The sequence below is a fragment of the Triticum urartu genome, chromosome 7 (genome assembly GCF_003073215.2).
Source record: "Triticum urartu cultivar G1812 chromosome 7, Tu2.1, whole genome shotgun sequence".
In the NCBI taxonomy this organism is placed as follows: Eukaryota; Viridiplantae; Streptophyta; class Magnoliopsida; order Poales; family Poaceae; genus Triticum; species Triticum urartu.
The window spans coordinates 361,971,698-361,989,061 of NC_053028.1; positions in this window are offsets into that span (position 1 = coordinate 361,971,698).

A 17,364-nucleotide genomic window follows, 5' to 3' on the forward strand; every position below is an offset into this window, starting at 1 on the left:
AGTTAGTTTTGTTAGGGTTTGATCCCTAGTATCCATTATGTACTGAGATTGATGTTTCTATGACTTTGCTATGCTTAATGCTTATCACTAGGGCCCGAGTGCCATGATTTCAGATCTGAACCTGTTATGTTTTCATGAATATATGTGAGTTCTTGATCCTATCTTGCAAGTCTATAGTCACCTACTATGTGTTATGATCCGGAAACCCCGAAGTGACAATAATCGGGACCACTCCCGGTGATTACCATAGTTTGAGGTGTTCATGTATTCACTATGTGCTAATGCTTTGTTCTGGTTCTCTATTAAAAGGAGGCCTTAATATCCCTTAGTTTCCAATAGGACCCCGCTGCCATGGGAGGGTAGGACAAAAGATGTCATGCAAGTTCTTTTCCATAAGCACGTATGACTATATACGAAATACATGCCTACATTACATTGATGAATTGGAGCTAGTTCTGTGTCACCCTATGTTATGACTGTTACATGATGAACCGCATCCGGCATAATTATCCATCACTGATCCGGTGCCTATGAGTTTTCTATATAATGGTTCTCGCTTATTTACTTTCCGCTGCTACTGTTACAATCACTACAAAATACCAAAAACATTACTTTTGCTGTCTTTACTTTTGTTGCCGCTACCACCACTATCATATTATTTTGCTACTAAACACTTTGCTGCAGATACTAAGTTTCCAGGTGTGGTTGAATTGACAACTCAGCCGCTAATACTTGAGAATATTCTTTGGCTCCCCTTGTGTCGAATCAATAAATTTGTGTTGAATACTCTACCCTCGAAAGCTGTTGCGATCCCCTATACTTGTGGGTTATCAAGACTAATTTCTAGTGCCATTGCCGGGGAGCATAGCTCTATTCTTTGAGTCACTTGGGATTTATATCTGCTGGACACTATGAAGAACTTGAGAGATCCAAAAACCAAGATCTATCCCTCAACTACGAGGGGAGGTAAGGAACTGACATCTAGCTCTGCACTTGATTCACCTTCTATTATGAGTAAGTTTGCGACACCTACATCTGCTTCTGCTATTCGTTTTGATAGGTCACATGTTATTGATGATGCCACTTCTGCTATGCATGATACTTATGATGAGACTGCTTCTATGCTTGATACTACTATGCCCCTTGGTGAATTTCTTGATGAACAAATTGCTAGGGCTAGAGAAAAAGAAATTATTGTATCTGAATACGATGATGATAGTGATGATGAAAATATGCCTGTTATTCCTGAGGGTTATCTTTTTGATATGGAATCTTCTGCCGCTATTTTAGCTTGCAAAGATAGATATGAGCTTAAGAGGTTATTAATTAAATGGAACAAAGAATCACTTAGAGATAAAATGAAACCCGACCCTGCTTTTGCTACTTCACCTATATGTTTCCCTGATAAGGATTATGAATTCTCTGTTGATCCTGATATAATTACTTTAGTTGAATCTGATCCGTTTTATGGCTATGAATCTGAAACTGTTGTGGCACATCTTACTAAGTTAAATGACATAGCTGCCCTATTCACTAATGATGAGAGATCGCATTACTTTTGTATACTTAAAATATATCCGTTCTCATTAAAGGGTGATGCTAAGATATGGTTTAATTCTCTTGATCCTAGTTGTGTGCGTAGTCCCCATGATATGATTTATTACTTCTCTGCTAAATATTTGCCCGCTTATAAGATACAAGCTGCTTGGAGGGAAATATACAACTTTGTGCAAATTAAAGAAGAGAGTCTCCCACAAGCTTGGGGGAGGCTTCTCAAGTTACTTAATGCTTTGCCTGATCATCCTCTTAAGAAACCCGAAATACTTGATATCTTTTATAATGGACTAACCAATGCTTCCAGAGATTACCTGGATATTTGTGCTGGTTCTCTTTTTAGGGAAAGAACACCGGATGAAGCTGAAATTCTATTGAATAATATGTTGACAAATGAAAATAATTGGGCACCTCCTGAGCCAGCTCCTGATCCAACTCCTGCTCCAATTACTGAACCTATTCCTAAGCTAACTCCGAAGAAGAGAGATGTTTTATTTCTCAGTCCCGGAGATATGCAAGAGGCAAAGAAATCTATGAAAGAAAAAGGTATTAAAGCTGAAGACGTTAAGAATTTACCTCCTATTGAAGAAATACATGGTCTTAATATACCGTCTGTTGAAGAAACATATGATCTCAATTCTTTATTTACTGAAGAACCTCTTGATCCCGATATCCCGACACAGGTAGTAAAGGTAAATTCTCTCTATAGATATGATAAAGCTGAAGTCCCTCCTACTAAAATTTCTAGTCAGTGCTTGGATGAGTTTGATAACTTTATGTTTAAGCAAGACGACTTCAATGCTTATTTTGGTAGACAATTAAAAGAAAATGCTTATATGATTAGACGCTTGGGTGATTATATGGCTAATATTAAAGGTGAACTTAAACTTGTTAGCAAACATGCTTCTATGGTTACCACTCAAGTAGAACAAGTACTTAATGCTCAAAAAGAAGTGCTTAATGAAATGAATAGTAAGAAAAATGATTATGCTGTTAGAGTGGCTACTAGAACTGGTAGAATGACTCAGGAACCTTTGTATCCTGAAGGCCGCCCTAAGAGAATCGAGCAATATTCTCAAAGAAATAATATTGATGTTCCTAGTTCTTCTAAAAAGAAGAAGAAGAAAAATGATAGAACTGTGAAAACTTCTAGTGAACCTATTGCTGAACCACCTGATAATCCGAATGATATTTCTATGTCTGATGCTGAAACGCAATCTGGTAATGAACATGAACCAAGTAAAAATATTAATGATGATGTTCATGATGATGCTCAACCTAGTAATGATAATGATGTAGAAATTGAACCTACTGTTGATCTTGATAACCCACAATCAAAGAATCAACGTTATGATAAAAGAGACTCTATTGCTAGGAAACATGGTAAAGAAAGGGAACCTTGGGTTCAGAAACCCATGCCTTTTCCTCCGAAACCATCCAAGAAAAAGGATGATGAGGATTTTGAGCGCTTTGTTGAAATGATTAGGCCTATCTTTTTGCGTATGAGATTAGCTGATGTGCTCAAAACAAATCCTTATGCTAAATATATGAAGGATATCATGACTACTAAAAGAAAGATACCGGAAGCTGAAATTTCCACCATGCTTGCTAATTATACTTTTAAAGGTGGAATACCAAAGAAACTTGGAGACCTCGGAGTACCTACTATACCTTGCTCCCTTAAAAGAAATTATATTTAAAACTGCTTTATGTGATCTTGGAGCCGGTGTTAGTGTTATGGCTCTCTCTTTATATCGTAGACTTGACTTGAATAAGCTGACACCTACCAAAATATCTTTGCAAATGGCTGATAAATCAACTGCTATACCTGTCGGTATTTGTGAGGATGTGCCTATTGTGGTTGCAAACGTTACTATTTTAACAGACTTTGTTATTCTTGATATTCCCGAGGATGATAGTATGTCTATTATTCTTGGAAGACCTTTTCTTAATACTGCAGGGGCTGTTATTGATTGCAACAAAGGCAATGTAACTTTTCATGTTAATGGTAATGAGCATACGGTACACTTTCTGAGGAAACAACCTCAAGTTCATAGTATCAACTCTATTGGAAAAATTCCATCGATTATATTTGGAGGTTTTGAATTTCCTCTTCCTACTGTCAAGAAGAAATATGATATTCTTATTATTGGGGATGTGCATATCCCCGTTGAGGTAACTTAGTGTTATTCGAAATTTCTCCGGTTTCATGATTATCGGAATGAGTTTGTTAACAAGACATGATCAACCTTCTTAGTGGATTATTTTTTATGAGCATGAGATGGATGAAACTAGAAGCAAAACCTTCTGTACCCCACTTTTACTTTCTGCTAATTAGTACAAATAAAGTAAAAATAGTATTTTTCTGTCTGTTTCCTGACTTATCCATGCAATATAAAAATATCCCGAAAATAAAAGTCCTCAGAATGACATGCCAATTTAATATGATTTTTTCGGGAATATTTGAGGATTTACTGTGCAAAAATTACCGCGGGAGGAGCTGCCACCTAGCCACGAGGGTGGTGGGCGCCCCCCTAGGGCGCGCCCCCCTGCCTCATGGGCCCACGGTGGCCCTCCTCCACTTATCCCAACACCCATCTTCTTCCTCTGTCTCACACAAACCCGAAAAACCAACCCAAGCACGAGTTCCAGCCACTTTTGTTATGATTCTCGATCTCCTTGCTCAAAGCACCTCTCGCAAAACTGCTTGGGGAGATTGTTCCTTGGTACGTGACTCCTCCATTGGTCCAATTAGTTTTTGTTCTAGTTCTTTATTCTTTGCAAATTTGTGCTGCATAGGTGACCATGTTCTCGACCTTGCATGTCAAATTTATATGGTTCTAAGTAGTTCTAATGCTTGATATAGGCTCTAGGCACTTGTAGGAGTAGTTGCTATCAATATTATTGAGTTTGGTTTACTTTTATTTTGAAGTTACTAAAAATTTCAGAATTTTTCAGAGAAAAACAATATGCTTAGGAAGATGTTCCAAGGTGGTTCTTCTAAGAAGCAAGGACCCAGGATTGCTGTGCGCGATGATGACGAGGATCCACCAAGAGACGCTCTAGTACGGCCTTGCGAATGGCCGTCGGAAAATTTTATGGACCGTGCGGGAATTAAAGAAGAATTCAAAGCATATTTGTGTAATGCCGGTCTTGAGGATTTTGAGGCTAACAAATGCCCCCAGTATCATGATCTCACAATTTCATTTGTGAGGAGGTTTGAGTATTCATCTTCGCGTAACTCTCCTTCAGTCATGTTTGATCTCTATGACAAATCTTATACCATGGATTTAGAGGATTTCACTTCTGCTTGCAAACTTCCATCATGGGGTAGTGTTAGGGATCCCCCTAAATCTGAATTTAGAAACTTTCTTGCTAGTATAACTGTGGGGGAATCTAGAGATATAACGCAGGCTACCATAGGGAGCATTCACTTTCCTACTATACATTATTTTGCTCTCTTCATCGGTAGATGCATAAATGCTAAGGATGAAGCATGTCACATGTGTGTCCCTGATCTGAGCATTCTTAGGAGTGCTGTGTTAGGAGGCCAATCTTATCATATGGGAGCCATTGTAGCTCGTAGGTTGCATCATAATAGACATAATGGAGATTTCTTTGGAGGAATTTATGCAACCCACTTAGCTCATTTTCTTGAGACAGACATTCATGAGGGTGATACGGAGTTGTCTCCTGCATATTTAGATTATGTCTCTATGGCTTCGCACCAGTTTGTCGAGAGGCCTGAATCACCTCTCTTATATCGTTTAATTTTTGATAAACGACGTGTTTTACGTATTACTCTCCCTGCTCCTACCTTCTTTGATTCACAGACAAAAAGAAGATATGTTATTACCAGAGAGGAGGCAGAAGAGTACGAGAGGACAGCGGAGGCAGCTCGACTCCATGCTGCAGCTCAGCAGGCGATAACCGTTGCACATCAATATGATCCCAACTATTCCTCCTCATCACAGTACGACCCCAACAACTATTATTATGGATATCCGCCATGCCAGCCGTGGCCACAGACCAACTTAGGCCAAAAGCCTAAGCTTGGGGGAGTACGTATTTCTCACTGACATTACATTTATGCTCACACACACTCATTGCTAGATGTCGGTGCTCATACTTTTTCACTGTAATATCCATGCTAGTTTATTTTCTTTTTCCTGCTTTCTTCTTGTGTGTTTGTTAAACCTTAAGAAAAACCAAAAAAATAGTAGTAGTTTTTTTCCTGTAGTAGTAGTAATAATTAAAAAGAAAACCCAAAAATATTTCCCGTTCATCTTTTTCTTGTTGGGAGCTTTCCCGTGTAAATAGTTTTATTTCGTTTCTTTTATTTGGGGGTCAATAGGACAAGACCATAATTAAATTGTTGATGTGGCTCTTATATGCATTATTGTTGATTTAACCAAGAGCCCATATTGCCTTGTCTTCTCCTATTTATTGAATGCTCGCAGATTCCAGCTTAGTCCAATGCACGTGCACTCTTATTATTATTCACACCGTTCGATCGTGCAAGTGAAAGGCAATTATGATGATATATGATGGACTGACTGAGATGAGAAAAGCTGGTATGAACTCAACCTCTTTTGTTTTTGTACTCGTTCTTGATTCAGCTTATCATGAATAAACATGCTTGCAATGACAATTAGAGATCATAGCTGCTTGTGCCATGCTTGATTAGCTATGAGTTATAATGATTTACCTTGTGTTCCAACATGCTATTGAGATGATTATGATGTGGTATGATGGGGTGGTATCCTCCTTCGAATGATTTAAGTGACTTGACTTGGCACATGTTCACGCATGTAGTTGAAACAAAATCAACATAGCCTTCACGATATTTATGTTCATGGTAGATTATATCCTACTCATGCTTGCATCCAGTGTTTATTAATTTTAATGCGTGTACATGGCTGTTGTCACTCTCTAGTTGGTCGCTTCCCAGTCTTTTGCTAGCCTTCACCTGTACTAAGCAGGAACACTGCTTGTGCATCCAATCCCTTAAACCTCAAAGTTATTCCAGATGAGTCCACCATACCTTCCTATATGCGGTATCTACCTGCCGTTCCAAGTAAATTTGTATGTGCCAAACTCTAAACCTTCAAATAAACATTCTGTTTTTTATGCTCGAATAGCTCATGTATCAACCAAGGTTGTCCTTATCTTCCATGTTAGGCGGGTTATTCTCAAGAGGAGTGGACTCCGCTCCTCACTCACGAGAAAATGGCTGGTCACCGGGATGCCCAGTCCCATGCTTTATGCAAACTAAATCAAAATTAATTGCAAACAAAACTCCCCCTGGGACCTGATGTATGTTGGAGGCACTCATTGTTTTGAGCAAGCCATGGATTGATTCTTGTTGGTGGAGGGGGAGTATAAACTTTACCATTCTCTTTGGGAACCGCCTATAATGTGTTTAGCATGGAAGATATCGCCATCTCTTAGTTGTTACGTTGACAATGAAAGTATACCGCTCAAAATACAATTTATCTCTATTGCAAAACTGAGCTCTGGCACCTCTACAAATCCCTGCTTCCCTCTGCGAAGGGCCTATCCATTTACTTTTATGTTGAGTCATCACCCTCTTATTAGAAAGCACTAGCTAGAGAGCACGGCCATCATTTGCATTCATCACAGTTAATTTATATTGGGTATGACTATGATCGGATCTCTTTTACCATGAATTACAATGTCTAGTCAGTCCTTGATCTTTAAAGGTGCTCTACATTTATGTTTTGCGGTCTCAGGAAGGGCTAGTGAGATACCATCTTGTTATATCATATTATGATTGTTTCGACAAAGTGTTGTCATCCGAGATTTATTATTATGACTTGCTAGTTGATTATGCTATTGATATGAGTAATTATGAGACCTGAGAATTATTGCAAATGTGGTTAGTTATGATCTATGCTGAAAACTTGAATGCTGGCTTGACATAGTTACAACAACAAGAGCAAACCCGGACTGACGTTTGTAAAAGTTTTTCTTTCTTTCTTTCAATCTCTCAACTGAATTGCTTGAGGACAAGCAAGGGTTTAAGCTTGGGGGAGTTGATATGTCTCCGTCGTATCTACTTTTCCAAACACTTTTGCCCTTGTTTTGGACTCTAACTTGTATGATTTGACTGGAACTAACCCGGACTGACGCTATTTTCAGCAGAATTGCCATGGTGTTGTTTTATGTGCAGAAAACAAATATTCTCGGAATGACCTTAAACTCCACGGAACATCTTAGAAAAAATAATAAAAAATCCTCGCCAAAGATGAAGACCAGGGGGCCCACAGCCTTCTCACGAGGGTGGGGCGCGCCCCCCTACCTCGTGAGCCCCCTGGAAACCCTCCGATGCCAACTCCAACTCTATATATTTGCTTTCAGAGAGAAAAAAATCAGAGAGAAGAAATCATCGCGTTTTACGATACGGATCCACCGCCAAGCCCAAAAACCTCTCGGGAGGGCTGATCTGGAGTCCGTTCGGGGCTCCTGAGAGGGGGATTCGTCGTTGTCGTCATCATCAACCATCCTCCATCACCAATTTCATGTTGCTCACCACCGTGCGTGAGTAATTGCATTGTAGGCTTGCTGGACGGTGATGGGTTGGATGAGATTTATCATGTATTCGAGTTAGATTTGTTAGGGTTTGATCCCTAGTATCCATTATGTCCTGAGATTGATGTTGCTATGACTTTGTTATGCTTAATGCTTGTCACTAGGGCCCGAGTGCCATGATTTCAGATCTGAACCTATTATGTTTTCATGAATATATGTGAGTTCTTGATCCTATCTTGCAAGTCTATAGTCACCTACTATGTGTTATGATCCGGCAACCCCGAAGTGACAATAATCGGGACCACTCCCGGTGATGACCATAGTTTGAGGAGTTCATGTATTTACTATGTGCTAATGCTTTGTTTCGGTTCTCTATTAAAAGGAGGCCTTAATATCCCTTAGTTTCCAATAGGACCCCGCTGCCACGGGAGGGTAGGACAAAAGATGTCATGCAAGTTCTTTTCCATAAGAACGATGACTATATACGGAATAGATGCCTACATTACATTGATGAATTGGAGCTAGTTCTGTGTCACCCTATGTTATGACTGCTACATGATGAACCGCATCCGACATAATTATCCATCATTGATCCGGTGCCTACGAGTTTTCCATATACTGGTTCTCGCTTATTTACTTTCCGCTGCTACTGCTACAATCACTACAAAATACCGAAAACATTACTTTTGCTGTCTATACTTTTTTTGCCGCTATCACCACTATCATATTACTTTGCTACTAAACACTTTGCTGCAGATACTAAGTTTCTAGGTGTGGTTGAATTGACAACTCAGCTGCTAATACTTGAGAATATTCTTTGGCTCCCCTTGTGTCGAATCAATAAATTTGGGTTGAATACTCTACCCTCGAAAGCTGTTGCAATCCCCTATACTTGTGGGTTATCAATCATCAAGATCATCCACACCCACACAAGTTAGCCAAGCACGAGAACACCTCTCCCTCAGGAGGCTGTTCTTCCCCTTGTATTGTTCATCATCAGCCCAAGAGGCAATCCACCACCACCACGCTAGAGTAAGGTATTACACTACAACGGTGGCCCGAAACAGTATAAATCTTCTGTTTTTCTGTGTTGCGAGTTCGTCCGCGAGATCTTAGCGGGATAGGGAATAGATCGGTGGGGGGACAAGACTTCGCACGCTCCCCAGTGTTCGAACCTTAAGGGTTTGCCGGAACCCCAAATCAGACATTTTGCGCACGAGGTAGGGGGCGCTGTAGCTTCCCTTCTGTTAGTCCGTCGCTCCATCGACTCCATGGCAGACGCTCGCCGAGCTCAAGCTGAGCGTCTGTTGCCCTCACCGCCCGCGTTGCTTAGACGACCCCCATCAGCGGGCCACCTCATCGTTCTCTGTCTCCCGCCGCCAACGCTGCCACCGGCCCGGTGGGGAACGAGCAACAAGTGTCTTTGCTGCATCCTTCGGTACGACAGGACGGCCGCACCGCCACTCCATCGCTGACCCCGGCCGGTTCTTCGTCCCATGCACGCCACGCTCCCATGGAGGCGCGGGCCGCACTCCTCGCCACAAACGAACTCCTGTGCTACCGCCCAGTCGACGACCTCTACGAGGAGTGGCTCGACCGCATCGCCGAGCTCGTCCGCGCCGCAGGGGGCTCCCCGGCGCCGTCCCACTCTCTGCCTCACCCCCAGCCGGTCACAAGCGACGAGGCCTGAGGCGCGCCTCCACCACCCCAGCCCAAAGACGGTGCAAGGCACCAAGGCGCGCGGCCCCGCGGTGTGATCCGCCACGCCCGGTGCCCGCGCGCGAAGAGAGAAGCTGCCAAGAAATCCCTCGGTCGTGAGGAGCTGCACCCGCGCTTCCCGCACCGCATCGTCAAGACCACGTGCCACCAGCCGTGGCGCCGCGCGGACCTCATCAAGACCAAGCTCCACCTTCGAAGCGGGCCCCGATAACTATGGCCGGTTGCCGCACCATCATCCTTGAGCTGTGTAGCGTCGCCTGGCCAGGCAAGTTCAAGCCGAATTTGCCTCCTCGCTATGACGGCACCGCCGACCCCGTGGAGTTCCTGCAGCTCTACGAGCTGAGCATCGAAGCAGCCAACGGAGACGAGAAAGTCATGGCAAACTGGTTTCCCATGGCTCTCAAGAAAGGGGCCCGCTCCTGGCTCCTGAACCTACAGCACGGCTCGATCTCCTCCTGGGATGAGATGCACGACCACTTCGTCGCCAACTTCTAGGGCACCTGCGACCGCCCGCCGGCCGCGGGTGACCTACGCCGCATCAAGCAACAGCCAGGGGAGACCCTCCAGAAGTACATTCAGCGCTTCAACAACACCCACCTCAAGATCCCCAAGGTCACGGATGAGGCCATCATCTCCGCGTTCTCCGACGGCGTCCGTGACTTCAAGATGAAGGAAGAGCTTGCTATCCATGAGGAGCTCTGCACATCTCAGGAGCTGTTCAACCTGGCGACCAAGTGCGCAAGAGCTGAGGAGGGGCGCCTCTCTCTCCTTGAGCTGCCAGCCGCGGGCATAGAGGAGAAGAAAGCCAAGGCCAAGGACGGGAAGCGCAAGGAAGCAGTGGTGCTAGCAGTGGAGCCCTACACCAAAGGGGGCAGAGATCAGCCCGAGTCATCCAAGAACAGCTGACCGTTCTGCGCCTTCCACAACCTGAACACCCACAACACCAGCGACTGCCAAGAGCTCAGAGCCATACGAGAAGGCCACTACGGTCGACGCCCCGAGCGCAGCGACCAGGGCTACGGCCATGGAGGCGGACACTGGGACGACCATGGCCCATGCCAGGAATGGCGCGACAGGCCTCGTGAGGACCGCTGGCAAGACCATCCTCGCGAGGGGCCTGGAGGGACCAGCCTCGTGAGGATCACCCCCAAAGCAACGCCGGTCTTCCCCCGCTCCCGCCACCAAGAAGGAATGACGATCATCATCAGGACAAGGGGCTGGGGGCTTCCAGGAGCTGCGTGCAATCGCCTGCATCTTGGGCGGCGCCCAGGCCCCAGCTTCTCAGCGCATCTTCAAACGGTTCGCTTGCGAGGTGAACGTGGTGCTCCCCAAGCTTGAGGCCGCGCGCCCGCTCAAGTGGTCCCAGTGTGCCATCACTTTCAACTCGGCAGATCAGCTGAAGTGTGCGGCCACCGCCGGCATCCTCCCAATGTTGTGTTCCCTAGTCATCAGCAATGTGCAGGTTACAAAGACCCTCATCGACGGCGGTGCTGGGCTCAACGTCCTATCTGTCGACACGTTCGACAAACTCCAAGTGCCGTATGAGCAGCTCCAGCCTACCAAACCTTTCTCAGGAGTGACCGACGGCTCCACCACACCAATAGGGCAGGTCTGACTGCCTGTCACCTTCGACATGCGCGACAACTACCGCACCGAGCTCGTCGACTGCGACGTCGCGCACATCTTCCTGCCGTACAACTCCATCCTCTGGTATCTGCCGCTTCCAAGCATCTTGAGGACGTTGTAGCCGTGGTGGGTGACCGCCATGAACCCGCCGGCCGCGGGCGACCTACGCCACATCAAGCAATAGCCACGGGAGACCCTCCAGAAGTACGTTCAGTGCTTCAACAACACCCGCCTCAAGATCCCCAATGTCACGGATGAGGCCATCATCTCCGCGTTCTCCAACGGCGTCCGTGACGTCAAGATGAAGGAAGAGCTTGCTATCCACAAGGAGCTCTGCACATCTCAGGAGCTGTTCAACCTGGCGACCAAGTGCGCAAGAGCTGAGCAGGGGCGCCTCTCTCTCCTTGAGCTGCTAGCCGTGGGCACAGAGAAGAAAGACAAGGCCAAGGACGTGAAGTGCAAGGAAGCAGTGGTGCTAGCAGCGGAGCCTGACACCAAACGGGGCAGCGATCAGCCTGAGACATCCAAGAATAGCCGACCGTTCTGCGCCTTCCACAACCTGAACAACCACAACTCCAGCGATTGCCAAGTGCTCAGAGCCATACGAGAAGGACGCTACGGTCGCTGCCCCGAGCGCAGCGACTGGGGCTACGACCGTGGAGGCGGACGCTGGGACGACCATGGCCCGTGCCAGAAATGGCGCGACAGGCCTCATCAGGACCGCTGGCAAGACCATTGTGATGCCCCGAGACCGATGTGCCAGGTGTCTTCCAGTTATTCGCTGTTGTTGCCATGTCATTTGCTTGCGTGTTGCATCTTGCCATGTCATCCTGTGCATTGCATCATCATGTTTTTCAAAACTTGCATTAGTCTGGGTCTCCCAGTTCCATCCGTTGTCCGTTCTGAACCCAGACACACTTGCAAGCGCCCGCGGCATGTCTGAAATAGTATTTTTTAAGTGGCCGGAAAATGTTCTCGGAATGGGATGAAAGTTGCCGTGTGGTCTTATCATATTATAGATAGACCGCCTGTCAAGTTTCATCGCATTCGGAGTTAGTTTGATAGCCCAACCGTTAAACTATAGCGGCATTATAGCCAGGCACACGTCAGACGTTTTCATTCTCCGGAAACAGTCACCGGGCCTCCCTCTCTTCTCTTCTCTCAGCTCGAGATCGTCTACACAACTCACTACCTACCGCAAGGTCCAACCTAACCTCTCTCGTCAGCCCGCACCCCCCGCGCGCACGTCCGAAAGTTGTCCCGAACCCGACCCGGACTGTCGCCACCGTTGTATCCGGAACATCCCCAAACATCTACAAAACGTCTCCGTTTTTCTGTTTGGGCTACCTAACCTATTTTTCCCGTCCGTCCGATTACGATCGGAGGGACCTAGATAGCCCTACCCTTTTCCAACATGCTATTAAACAGATCAACCCCTAACCCTAGGCTGTCCCATCCTTTCCTCCCCAATCCCGAAGCCGCCGCCACCCGCTTTTCCTTGTTGTCGGGAGCTTGTCCCATCGCCGCTAGATCTTTTCTTTCTCGGGATTTTTTTTTCTCTCGGTCCACCCAACGATCCAACCACCATCTTCCCCGATCCAAAAAGCCTCCACCTCCTCCCTTCGATTCGTCATCGTGCCCGCCTACAGATCGAGCAGGAGGCTCGATCCCTAGCCACCTCTCTGCCCGAACCCCTCCTCTGCTTCAAGCTTCATCCGACGAGCCGTGATGGAGCGCCTCCTCCCAAACCGCCATGGCACTCGGCCTCGCGCAACTTCTCCAGTCAGCACCCCTACCTGCCCTGCGCTGCCTCCCGTGCCCGATGCTGTCCTGCGCCGTCACCATTGACCGACTGATGAGCTTCGCACCCATCTCTTCTCTTGTCCCTCCTCATATTCTTCTGTCCATCTCTCTCTGACCTCTCTCTCAACCGTGTGTTCTTCGCACAGGAGCCATGATTGTTCGAAGCTTCAACAGTTGCCGGCCTCGTCTCCATCAGACGTCGTCGTCCTGGCCTCGGATCTGTCGGGTCCCGACCTCCCCGTCGTTGCTGGACCTCGTCTGCTCGCCAGGGTTGACTCAGGCGCGAGCCTCCTCCTAGACCTGACGCTCCCTCGCACCTGCAAGGCGTCGCCCCCTGAACCTGTCGGTTTACTCTCCTGCAACGAGCCGGAGCGCTCTTCTCGCTCATCCACATCGACCTACCCTGCTCCGTGCGTCGCCCTCTGCCAGATCCGGCATTTCCCTACACCTCGGCCTCGTCTTTGGCTCCAGGTTACCGCGCCACCCCACCGGAGTCCTCCAGCGCCGGTGACCTCCGCCTTCCCGTGCCCTGCTGTTGCCACTGCTCTGCTCCCAGTCGAGCAGAGGAGGAGCGTTTCGATCGACCACTTGGGCCAGAACCACGTCAGGCCCAGCCAGCGCCCACCGTCTTGCCTCTTCCACCGACTAGGCTTGGCCCATGGTGAGGCCAGCTCCAGCGCCCTCCTTTTTTCTCATTGTTGGGCTTGTCCCAGATTCGGTCCGTTTCTGTTTTTTTTCTGCGAATTTGCTATTTATCCAGATACTGTAGTTTTTACAGAAAGGTCCCTAAACTTCATGCATTTAATAACTCATGAACCGTGCATCCGATCTAAGTAATTTATATATGTAACTTGACTAGAATTTCATGTAGTTTCATAATATCCAACTTTCTTCTATGTTTAAAATGTTTAAAATGATGTTTGTTTAAATTTGCTCCTATGCCATGTGAAAATGCTTTAATTCATAACTAAATAACCGTAACTCGGTTTGTAACAAATTTCATATGTAAATGGGGTAGAAAAATGCCTAGTTTAACATGGTGTACTCACTTTGCATGTTTAATAACTCTAAAGTTGTGTTTAGGGCAGAACAGTACTAATATTGCAAATGAGGTTTTCCGGACTTGTTGTTTGTTGTTCCCGCCTCATTTAATCTTGTTGGGTACATAAACGAGAGAGAACTAAATAAGTCATGTGGTGTTTTCTTCAACATGCAACTCCGTTGCATAATGAGCTCCACTTAATTTGTAGGATTGTTTGTGCACTTTGCCATGCCATGCTTCATTAAACTGGACATGCATCATACTTGTTGTGCATCATGCCATGTTGTTGTAGTGGTTGTTTAGTATGTTGTTTGCTTTATTTCCGGTGTACTTCTTCTCGATAATCCGGTAACGTTGCGTTTGTGAGGATTCGTTTGACTATGTCCGTTTCTCTTCTTCATGGACTCGCTCTTCTTCCTTACGGGATTTCAGGCAAGATGACCATACCCTCGAAATCACTTCTATCTTTGCTTGCTAGTTGCTCGCTCTTTTGCTATGCCTATGCTTCGATACCTACCACTTGCTTATCATGCCTCCATATTGTTAAGCCAGGCCTCTAACCTACCTTGTCCTAGCAAACCGTTGTTTGGCTATGTTACCGCTTTGCCCAGCCCCTCTTTTAGCGTTGTTAGTTGCAGGTGAACATTGAAGTTTGTTCCTTGTTGGAACATGGTGATATTGTTCCTTGTTGGAACATGGATATTTTGTTGGGATATCACAATATCTCTTATTTAATTAATGCATCTATATACTTGGTAAAGGGTGGAAGGCTCGGCCTTATGCCTGGTGTTTTGTTCCACTCTTGCCACCCTAGTTTCCATCATATCGGTGTTATGTTCCCGGATTTTGCGTTCCTTACGCGGTTGGGTTATAATGGGAACCCCTTGACAGTTCGCCTTGAATAAAACTCCTCCAGCAAGTCCCAACATAGGTTTTACCATTTGCCACCTAGCCTTTTTCTTTCCCTTGGGTCGGCCAGCCCAAGGGTCATCTTATTTAACCCCCCCGGGCCCATGCTTCTCTAAGTGTTGGTCCAACCCAGAGCACCATGCGGGGCCGTCCGTTGGCAACTTGGGTTACGTTGGCTCCCGTACGCTTAGCTTATCCGGTGTGCCCTGAGAACGAGATATGTGCAGCTCCTATCGGGATTTGTCGGCACAGCGGGTGGTCTTGCTGGACTTGTTTTACCATTGTCGAGGATGTCTTGTAACCTGGATGTCGAGCCTGAGCGGATTGTCTTGGGAGAAGGAATATCCTTCATTGACCGTGAGAGCTTGTGATGGGCTAAGTTGGGACACCCTTGTAGGGTTATGAACTTTCGAAAGCCGTGCCCGCGGTTATGGGCAGATGGGAATTTGTTAACGTCCGGTTGTAGAAAACCTGAAGTTGACCTTAATTAAAATACATCAACCGTGTGTGTAACCGTGATGGTCTCCTCTCAGCGGAGTCTGGGAAGTGAACACGGTGTTGGAGTTATGCTTGACGTAGGTTGTTCTAGGATCACTTCTTGATCATAGTTGTTCGATTGTGCTTTGCCTTCTCTTCTCGCTCTCTTTTGCGTATGTTAGCCACCATTAATGCTAGTCGCTTGCTGCACCTCCACCTCATAACTTTACCTTTCCCATAAGCTTAAATAGTCTTGATCGCGAGGGTGTGAGATTGCTGAGTCCCCGTGACTCACAGATACTTCTAAAACCAGCTTCCAGGTGTCGTTAACCACGCAGATGACGCAACCAAGCTCAAGGAGGAGCTCGATGAAGATCTTGTCCTTTGTCTTGTTTTCTTTCTAGTTGATCAGTAGTGGAGCCCAGTTGGGGTCGATCGGGGGACCTTGTCGCATTTGGGGTTGCTCTTTATTTTGGTTGCGTAGTCGGACCTTGATTGTATTTGGATGTTGTAATGCTTTATTCATGTAATTGTGTGAAGTGGCAATTGTAAGCCAACTATGTATCTCTTTCCCTTATGTATTACATGGGTTGTGTGAAGATTACCTCACATGCGACATTGCTTTCAATGCGGTTATGCCTCTAAGTCGTGCTTCGACACGTGGGAGATATAGCCGCATCGAGGGCGTTACAAGTTGGTTTTAGAGCCTTCCCCGACTTTAGGAGCCCCCTGCTTGATCGAATCGCTGGCGTTGATGAGTCTAGAAAAATGGTTTGATTCATTTAGGATTATATATATTGGAGAGTTAGGAATTCTTTTTACTCCTTAGTCCCTTCGTCGCACTGGTGAGGCATCCTGACGTAGAGTTTTGACTTTTCTCTTCTCAAATTTCACTAAAAAAATTTAGGGTCACGCGGGTATCTTGGAATCGTTCCGATGGTTTTGTGACGAGAACATTGTTCTTGGTGCCTCCTGTCATTTAGGGGTTGTGGTAGTGTCCTGGGGAGTTGAGCCCCGAGGTGTTGTCGTCACAATTTTATCGTTGCAGTTCTGGAATACCTGAGTTTAGTTTCGCCGACATCGAAAATCTCTTTTATGCAGTTGTTGGTGAGATAACCTCGACGACACCCAGTACTGGGGTGAGAGTTCGGGAGTATTGCCATAACTCGTATAACGGATTCTTTTCGAAGGTTGAGGTAAATGATTTCCGAAGGTTTCTTGGTTATGTGTTGAAGGATGGATACAGCTGGATGTAGGATTTGCTAGTTTTGGGTGAGATATTATGCTTCCCTTGTATCCCCAACACCTGATCGCATAACCGGAAAATTTTGGGAGTTTATAAGTGGGAATTCAAGTAGCTCTTAGGATATCTTTCCGACAGATGTATGATATGAAATTGGGGTTCGACGTCTAGTGGTCCGCCTAGCCAGGGTTGGTTTTACAATGGTCTCGTTGTGTCTTAAAGAGTCCTTGGCTATGCCGACTCGGGGACGCTTCATATGTCATATGCACTGCCTTGTACATGATGGTGTTGTACGATCGAGCCCATGTAGGCCCCACCACGAAAACTTAGGATGAAATCTCTATCATTTGTTTGTTCCAGCTTATTCTGCAAGACAACCCTTTGTTTTTGTTTTGAGTTGTGGTATTCGTGTTGCTTCGAAGTCAAGTGTTGATTCCAT